The sequence below is a fragment of the Neolamprologus multifasciatus genome, chromosome 2, assembly GCF_963576455.1.
Source record: "Neolamprologus multifasciatus chromosome 2, fNeoMul1.2, whole genome shotgun sequence".
Lineage (NCBI taxonomy): Eukaryota > Metazoa > Chordata > Actinopteri > Cichliformes > Cichlidae > Neolamprologus > Neolamprologus multifasciatus.
The window spans coordinates 16,628,488-16,637,115 of NC_140440.1; positions in this window are offsets into that span (position 1 = coordinate 16,628,488).

Sequence of the window (8,628 nt, forward strand, 5' to 3'; positions counted from 1 at the left end):
TTGTATTTATTATTGCGCTTATTTGGTTTCTGTGAAGCAATTTGGCATACACCTTGTTTTTAAATGTGCTATATAAATAAAATTGTATTGTATTGTATGGGAAGGTGAGGTCTACCAGTGAACATGTGCCACGTCAGTGTATCTGCCACTCAAACGAGTCACATTCCTCACTAAAACCTTCACCTTGTTCTAATCAATGATTTATTTAAAAAAAATAAAATTATTAATATATTATTATGTAAATTAACCCCCTGTACAATTATGAGGGCAGATCCATCCACAAATACCAAAAGCTTCTTAGTAAAAGGCTGTGAAGGTGCACGTTGGTATTCTAACATTGGAGTTTACAGAGACTGCCTCACTTTTGGCGACAGCTTCGAGTGGTCAATAGAAGAGTAGCAGTGTTATACAACTAATAAAGCTTTATTTCAATTTGTAAGGTTCCTAGATCTGTCTTAAAGACTCTCGTCATAACAAGCTGTCAAGTACAAACATGTACTTCATGTGGCAATGGTGTGCCTTGCAAATAATGCCATTGTTTTGGACTAGATGTGCAAATAAACAGTTACAATAGCTTTAAGGCCATCTTGGGTTAGGTAAGGTCTTTTTTGCAGAAGGAGCATGCAGCAGTAAATTTGTACAAATGCAAGAACAGGAGCGCTGGGGCTGTGGTATGCATCCAATTCTATTATGGATGTCTGATGTAAAGGACATTTGTTTCCATGGTGCATCATGCTAAAGGCCACATATAGCCACAAAAGCAATGAGCTTTGACTTGTGGAACAATACAGTGATGGCATGGATTTACAGGGAAGATGTGTTCCAGCAAATCTTGTCTGGGTGTCGACTTTTGGCGCTCTGGCTTCCTCAGTGTGAGAGCAGCATGATAGGAGTTGTGTCACACTATGCTCTCTCTGCACGTGTGTGGGTGGTGTATATGAGCCTGTGTTTGGCTCTAACTTTTTTCTCTGCCATAGGCAACAGGCTATGTGTGTGTATGTGTGCAGGCAGCCACACAACCCCCCTGCAAGTTTAAATAGCTTTGTCTCTCTACCTTATATCACCTGGTTGTCTGTGGCATGTTTGTGCATTTGTGTGAGATAGCTACTGTGGAGTTAGCCTAAGGTACTAAAATAGCTTTACTTAATCCCTCAGGTTTCAATAGCTGTCGCCATACCTTATATCACCTGAGCCAGGAAGGGGGAACAGCAGCACAAACTAAATAAATAAATGAGAAAAAGCAAGAGAGAAATGGAAAAGAGGGAAGAGAGAAAAGGAGATGGGAAAGGAGACGACAGGCGAGGTGAGGGTATTAAGAAAACTCAAGTCAAGAATGCAGAAGTTAACAAAGACTGCATGAATGTAATGGACAATCTGTTTGTCTCCTTTTCTTTCTCTGTTAAGCACGACTGTCAGTCCGTCACTTTACTGATGGAGGTTCACCTTTAAACGGTGAACCTCCATCAATTATTTATCCCTAGCTCTTGTACTTTCCACTACAGATTGCAGGCTTATTGCAGAGCCTTGTAATCACGTCCTCTGTGTCAGATGGGGCTGAAATAGTTACAGAGGACGCGTAACATCTGAAACCACGGCATTCTGGGATGTGATCCTCGTTGTCAAGCCGTCAACACCTACAGGGTCAGTCATCCCGTTATGACTCACTCACTGTGGCCTTGCTTTAAAATAGCTTATAATGGCCTGCAGCAAAGGCTTGTTGCACAATGTCACACACAAACAACTGCATCTAGTTTGTGTATTGTAAACAGAAGCTGAGCAGATCTTTCAGTTTTCTTCATATCATTGAAAAAGCTCTGATACGGGTAAAAACTGCCACCTGTGTCTCTCATCCAGGAATCCAAATGTTGGAAATATTGTGGTTATTTTGCTCCGTAGACATAAAATATATGTTTTATCACAACATTAGTACTAATACATAATGAGATGCTGATGGGGTATCATTACTACTAAATTCCCACACACGATACACCTTCCTTTTCATGGAATGTGCGGAGCATCCAAAAAGTTGTACCATATAGCCCTGTAAATACAACTCTCAGGAGCATAGCTCTGTTGCTTATTCTTGGGTTAAAATAGAGACCTTTCCTCATTACAATAATAGTCATAAATATGCTTTTAAAGGTTTTAGGACAGGCAGGATTAAACCACATCTTTCCAGCAGGAAATAAACAAATGTGTGATACTTTCAATAGCAGTTTAAAGTTTTGTTGAGCTACCATCCACACAGAGCTTCTTTGATGCGTGTGTAGTACACGCATAGCACAGCTACAGCCCTCAGAGGATCCTTTCATATGAAACATACCAAAGGTTCAGAATAAGGTGGTTTATGGGAGGACAGTTTTCTTTTGCAAATAGCTAGCTTCCTCAAACACCATGAAGCAAAGGTCGTTTTAAGTGTCTTTCTTGTTTCAGCAATTAAAACCCTCATAACAAGGAGAGAAAGACAGCATCAGCTCATAATGGCAACATTAGAAATAGAAATATACAGACAGACCTATCAGGCAGAGGCCCTGCAGTGTGTTCACTGTAATTCATGCTGTGGCATTGGTCTGTGTAAATGGATTTGGACACACATTCAAACTTATTTTGTAATTCTTATTTGTATAGTCTTCCAGTTTGATTATGAGCAGCTGGTTAAAGTTAGAGTTGGTGAGACTTTCTGTCTGATTTGTGTTGCTGCAATGATAACAGTTGGACTGGAATATGACTTTTACTATCTCCTGTAAGCAATTTGTCCCACTCCTGATCCTGTAGTATTTTGCCAGCATTAGATTTAGGGACAGGTTATAAATTGTAATCCCAGATATTATTATAGTTTCAAAGTTGTGTTGCCTTCATTTATCCTTTGCACTTGCATTCCAGGGCCCTTTGCAGAGAAGAAGCATCATCACACCATGTTCCTGTCATGGGAGAATTTTTTCAAACACAACTTGAAACAAAAGAACTGAGAACAACCCAAGTGGTGAATACTTTATGTAGTCTCACACCCACAGTCACATCAAATTCTAATGTAACACTTGCAGTACTCTCCAAAAGTGTGTTAACAGTGTGTGCAAGTCAGTGGTTTTGGGACTTCAGGCATTTGAATTTGAGATCAAAACTCCACAATAAGATAAAAGAGGCTGTTTATATGCACATATATTTTAATTTTGAGTCCCTCTGTATTAGATCTGCTAAAGTAAGTTAAAAAGATAAAGTATTATATGTAGTGCAATGAAAATAAGTTGTGTGACTCCATCCATGAAAAGCAAAAACTGACTCAATTAAAATTTTGCTGATCTACTTTTCAGGGTCATCTCTTTTTGCACCTCTGGACTGCTTTTGTGAGATCCTGAGAGAAATCCTACCAGTGGCTGGACAAAGCTGAACTGACAGCACAGAGGCTCTAATCATGGCAGCACAGGAACAAGCTCTGAGCACAAGATCCATAGAAGCTCCGGGTCTATCACAGCAGGCGAGACCCCAGGCTGTGTAAAGATGCCCCTGAGACAATCCAGCACATAACAGCAGGGTGCAAGATGCTAGCAGACAGGGCATACATGGAACGCCATAACCAAGTGGCTGCTTAGTGTACAGAAACATCTGTGCTGAGTATAACCTGGAAGTTCCGAGGTCAAAAGGGTTGAGAATGACTGAGCTAAGATCCTGTGGTACTTCCAGATAGAGACGGACAAACTGGTGATGGCTAACTCACCGGACACAGTAGTGGTGAACAGATCGGCAGATCCCAAGCAGCTGGGGAAAGACGGCTGGGTAACGGTGAGGAGGAAGCATAGTCCTAAACAGAAGCCCCAGGTACACCACCAACCCGTTCATTTGTCTAACCGTTTTTCCCCACTCGGTGACACACCCGCTGGGGGTCAAACTCTGGTAATTGGTGATTCTGTTCTCAGACATGTGAAGCTAGAGACACCGGCAACCATAGTCAATTGTCTTCCAGGGGCCAGAGCAGGCGACATTGAAGGAAATTTAAAACTGCTGGCTAAGGGTAAACGTAAATTCAGTAAAATCATAATTCACGTCGGCAGTAATGACACCCGGTTACGCCAATCGGAGGTCACTAAAATCAATATTGAATCGGTGTGCAACTTTGCCAAAACAATGTCGGACTCTGTAGTTTTCTCTGGTCCCCTCCCCAATCAGACCAGGAGTGACATGTTTAGCCGCATGTTCTCCTTAAATTGCTGGCTGTCTGAGTGGTGTCCCAGAAACGATGTGGGCTTCATAGATAATTGGCAAACCTTCTGGAGGAAACCTGGTCTTGTTAGGAGAGATGGCATCCATCCCACTTTGGATGGAGCAGCTCTCATTTCTAGAAATATCGACAAATTTATTAAACCCCTCAAAATATGACTATCCAGAGTTGGGACCAGGAAGCAGAGTTGCAGTCTTACACGCCTCTCTGCAGCTTCTCTCCTCCTGCTACCCCCCCAAAAACCCATCTCCATAGAGACTGTGTCTGCTTCCAAAAAGACAAAAAACAAACTAAAAACCAGCAACAAACAACTTAAACATTTACAAAGAAAGAATAATACAGTATCCACATACAAGAGTAAAACAGTGAAATGTGGATTATTAAATATTAGGTCTCTCTCCTCCAAGTCTCTGTTAGTACATGACTTAATAATTGATCAACAAATTGATTTACTCTGCCTTACAGAAACCTGGTTGCAGCAGGATGATTATGTTAGTTTAAATGAATCAACACCCCCGAGTCATTCTAACTACCAGAAATCTCGAAGCACAGGTCGAGGGGGCGGTGTGGCAGCAATTTTTCACACCAGTCTATTAATTAATGAAAGACCAAGACAGACTTTTAATTCATTTGAAAGCCTGATGCTTAACATTTTCCACCCCAGCTGTGAAACTCAGAAACCAGTCTTACTTGTTATCATCTATCGTCCACCTGGGCCTTACACAGAGTTTCTGTCTGATTTCTCAGACTTTTTATCTGATTTAGTTCTGAGCTCAGATAAAATAATTATTGTGGGTGATTTTAACATCCATGTTGATGCTAAAAATGACAGCCTCAACATGGCATTTAATCTGTTGTTAGACTCAATTGGTTTCTCTCAAAATGTAAAAGAACCCACCCACCACTTTAATCACACTCTAGATCTTGTTTTAACATATGGCATAGAAACTGAACATTTAACAGTGTTTCCTGAAAACCCTCTCCTGTCTGATCATTTCCTGATAACATTTACATTTACAATAATTGATTACGCAGCAGTGGAGAGTGGACTTTATCAAAGTAGATGTCTTTCTGAAAGCGCTGTAACTAAGTTTAAGAATATAATCCAGCCACTGTTATCATCGTCAATGCCCTGTACCAACACAGAGCAGAGCAGCTATCTGAACGCTACCCCAACAGAGGTCGATTATCTTGTTAATAATTTCACCTCCTCACTACGTACGACTCTGGATACTGTAGCTCCAGTGAAAACTAAGGTCTCTAATCAGAAGTACCTGACCCCGTGGTATAATTCTCAAACACGTACCCTAAAGCAGATGACTCGTAATCTGGAGAGGAAATGGCGTGTCACAAATTTAGAGGATCATCATTTAGCCTGGAGAAATAGTTTGTTGCTTTATAAGAAAGCCCTCCGCAAAGCCAGAACAGCTTACTACTCATCACTGATTGAAGAAAATAAGAACAACCCCAGGTTTCTCTTCAGCACTGTAGCCAGGCTGACAAAAAGTCAGAGCTCTTTTGAGCCAACCATCCCTTTAACGTTAACTAGTGATGACTTCATGAACTTCTTCACAAATAAAATTTTTATCATTAGAGAAAAAATTACCAATAATCATCCCACAGATGTAATATTATCTACAGCTACTCTTAGTACCATTGATGTTAAGTTAGACTCTTTTTCTCCAATCGATCTTTCTGAGTTAACTTCAATAATTACTTCCTCCAAACCATCAACGTGTCTTTTAGACCCCATTCCTACAAAACTGCTCAAAGAAGTCCTGCCATTAATTAATTCTTCGATCTTATATATGATCAACCTATCTCTAATAATCGGCTATGTACCACAGGCCTTCAAGGTGGCTGCAGTTAAACCTTTACTCAAAAAGCCATCTCTAGACCCAGCAGTCTTAGCTAATTATAGGCCAATCTCCAACCTTCCTTTCATATCAAAAATCCTTGAAAGAGTAGTTGTCAAACAGCTAACAGATCATCTGCAGAGGAATGGTTTATTTGAAGAGTTTCAGTCAGGTTTCAGAGCTCATCACAGCACAGAAACAGCTTTAGTGAAGGTTACAAATGATCTTCTTATGGCCTCTGACAGTGGACTCATCTCTGTGCTTGTCCTTCTTGACCTTAGTGCAGCATTCGATACTGTTGACCATAATATCCTATTAGAGCGATTAGAACATGCTGTAGGTATTACAGGTATTGCACTGCAGTGGTTTGTATCATATCTATCTAATAGACTCCAATTTGTGCATGTAAATGGAGAGTCCTCTTCACACACTGAGGTTAATTATGGAGTTCCACAGGGTTCAGTGCTAGGACCAATTCTGTTTACATTATACATGCTTCCCCTAGGCAGCATCATTAGAAGACATAGCATACATTTTCACTGCTATGCAGATGACACCCAGCTCTATCTGTCCATGAAGCCAGATGACACACACCAATTAGTTAAACTGCAGGAATGTCTTAAAGACATAAAGACTTGGATGGCCACTAACTTTCTGCTTCTTAACTCAGATAAAACTGAGGTCATTGTACTCGGCGCTGAAAAGCTTAGAAATATGGTATCTAACCAGATTCTTACTCTGGATGGCATTACCTTGGCCTCCAGTAACACTGTGAGGAACCTTGGAGTCATTTTTGACCAGGATATGTCCTTCAACGCACATATTAAACAAATATGTAAGACTGCGTTCTTCCATTTGCGCAACATCTCTAAAATTAGAAATATCCTGTCTCAGAGTGACGCTGAAAAACTAGTTCATGCATTTATTACTTCCAGGCTGGACTACTGCAATTCATTATTATCAGGATGTCCAAAAAACTCACTGAAAAGCCTTCAGTTAATCCAAAATGCTGCAGCAAGAGTACTGACAGGGACTAGAAAGAGAGAGCATATTTCTCCTGTTTTGGCTTCCCTTCATTGGCTTCCTGTTAAATCCAGAATTGAATTCAAAATCCTGCTCCTCATATACAAGGTCTTAAATAATCAGGCCCCATCTTATCTTAATGACCTTGTAGTACCATATCACCCTATTAGAGCACTTCGCTCTCGCTCTGCAGGCCTACTTGTTATTCCTAGAGTATTTAAAAGTAGAATGGGAGGGAGAGCCTTCAGTTTTCAGGCCCCTCTTCTGTGGAACCAGCTTCCAGTTTGGATTCGGGAGACAGACACTATCTCTACTTTTAAGATTAGGCTTAAAACTTTCCTTTTTGCTAAAGCATATAGTTAGGGCTGGACCAGGTGACCCTGAATCCTCCCTTAGTTATGCTGCAATAGATGTAGGCTGCCGGGGGATACCCATGATGCACTGAGTTTTTCCTTTCCAGTCACCTTTCTCACTCACTATGTGTTAATAGACCTCTCTGTATTGAATCATACCTGTTATTAATCTCTGTCTCTCTTCCACAGCATGTCTTTTATCCTGTCTTCCTTCTCTCACCCCAACCGGTCGCAGCAGATGGCCGCCCCTCCCTGAGCCTGGTTCTGCCGGAGGTTTCTTCCTGTTAAAAGGGAGTTTTTCCTTCCCACTGTCGCCAAAGTGCTTGCTCATAGGGGGTCATATGATTGTTGGGCTTTTCTCTGTATCTATGAAGCGCCTTGAGGCGACATTTGTTGTGATTTGGTGCTATATAAATAAAATTGAATTGAATTGAATTGAAAGCAGAGGAACACAGTCATTTAGCTATGCCAAGTGATAGCATCAGGAAAAAGGAACATGAGAAGCTCAAGAAGAACCTGAAGGTGATATTTTCTGGAAGGAAAAAAAAGGAAAATATGTGTGGATACACATATAAACACATATTTTGCTTTTCTTTTCCTCCAGAAAATGTCATGGTCAAATAATGTCACATACTACACACAGTTAGAAGTGGTGCATTTTTCAAAATGACCTATCAGCCAATATCACCTGCTATCACAACTGCATGAAAAAGCTTTTTTGTGTTATTTACAGAGGAGCATAACAGACCATCCCTTAAACTCTTACATTTGTCCCATTGTTGGTCTCATATATGTGTATTTCTCCAAGATGGATTAAAAACATGATAATGAACCACCATTGTCACGTTCAGCGAGGCGAGCCGTGTGGAATTTATTAAAGGACCCAAGATGCAGGCATATGTGATGAGAGTGGGCTTTTATTGAGGAGGAACACAAACAGAAATGGCAAAGGAGTGGGCAGAAACTAAGCAGAACCTAGACTGGAGAAAGCTAACAAAACACAGACCCAAATGGCAAAGCAGGGAGACGCAGTTAGACAAAGAACCAAGCAGGGAACGAACACAGATGACGGAGGGAGATAATGCAGACGAACCGGCAACTGACAGGAGAACACGCATGGTTACACAATACACATAGCAGCAATCAAGGGATGAGCAACAGGAGGGGAACACACCTGGGA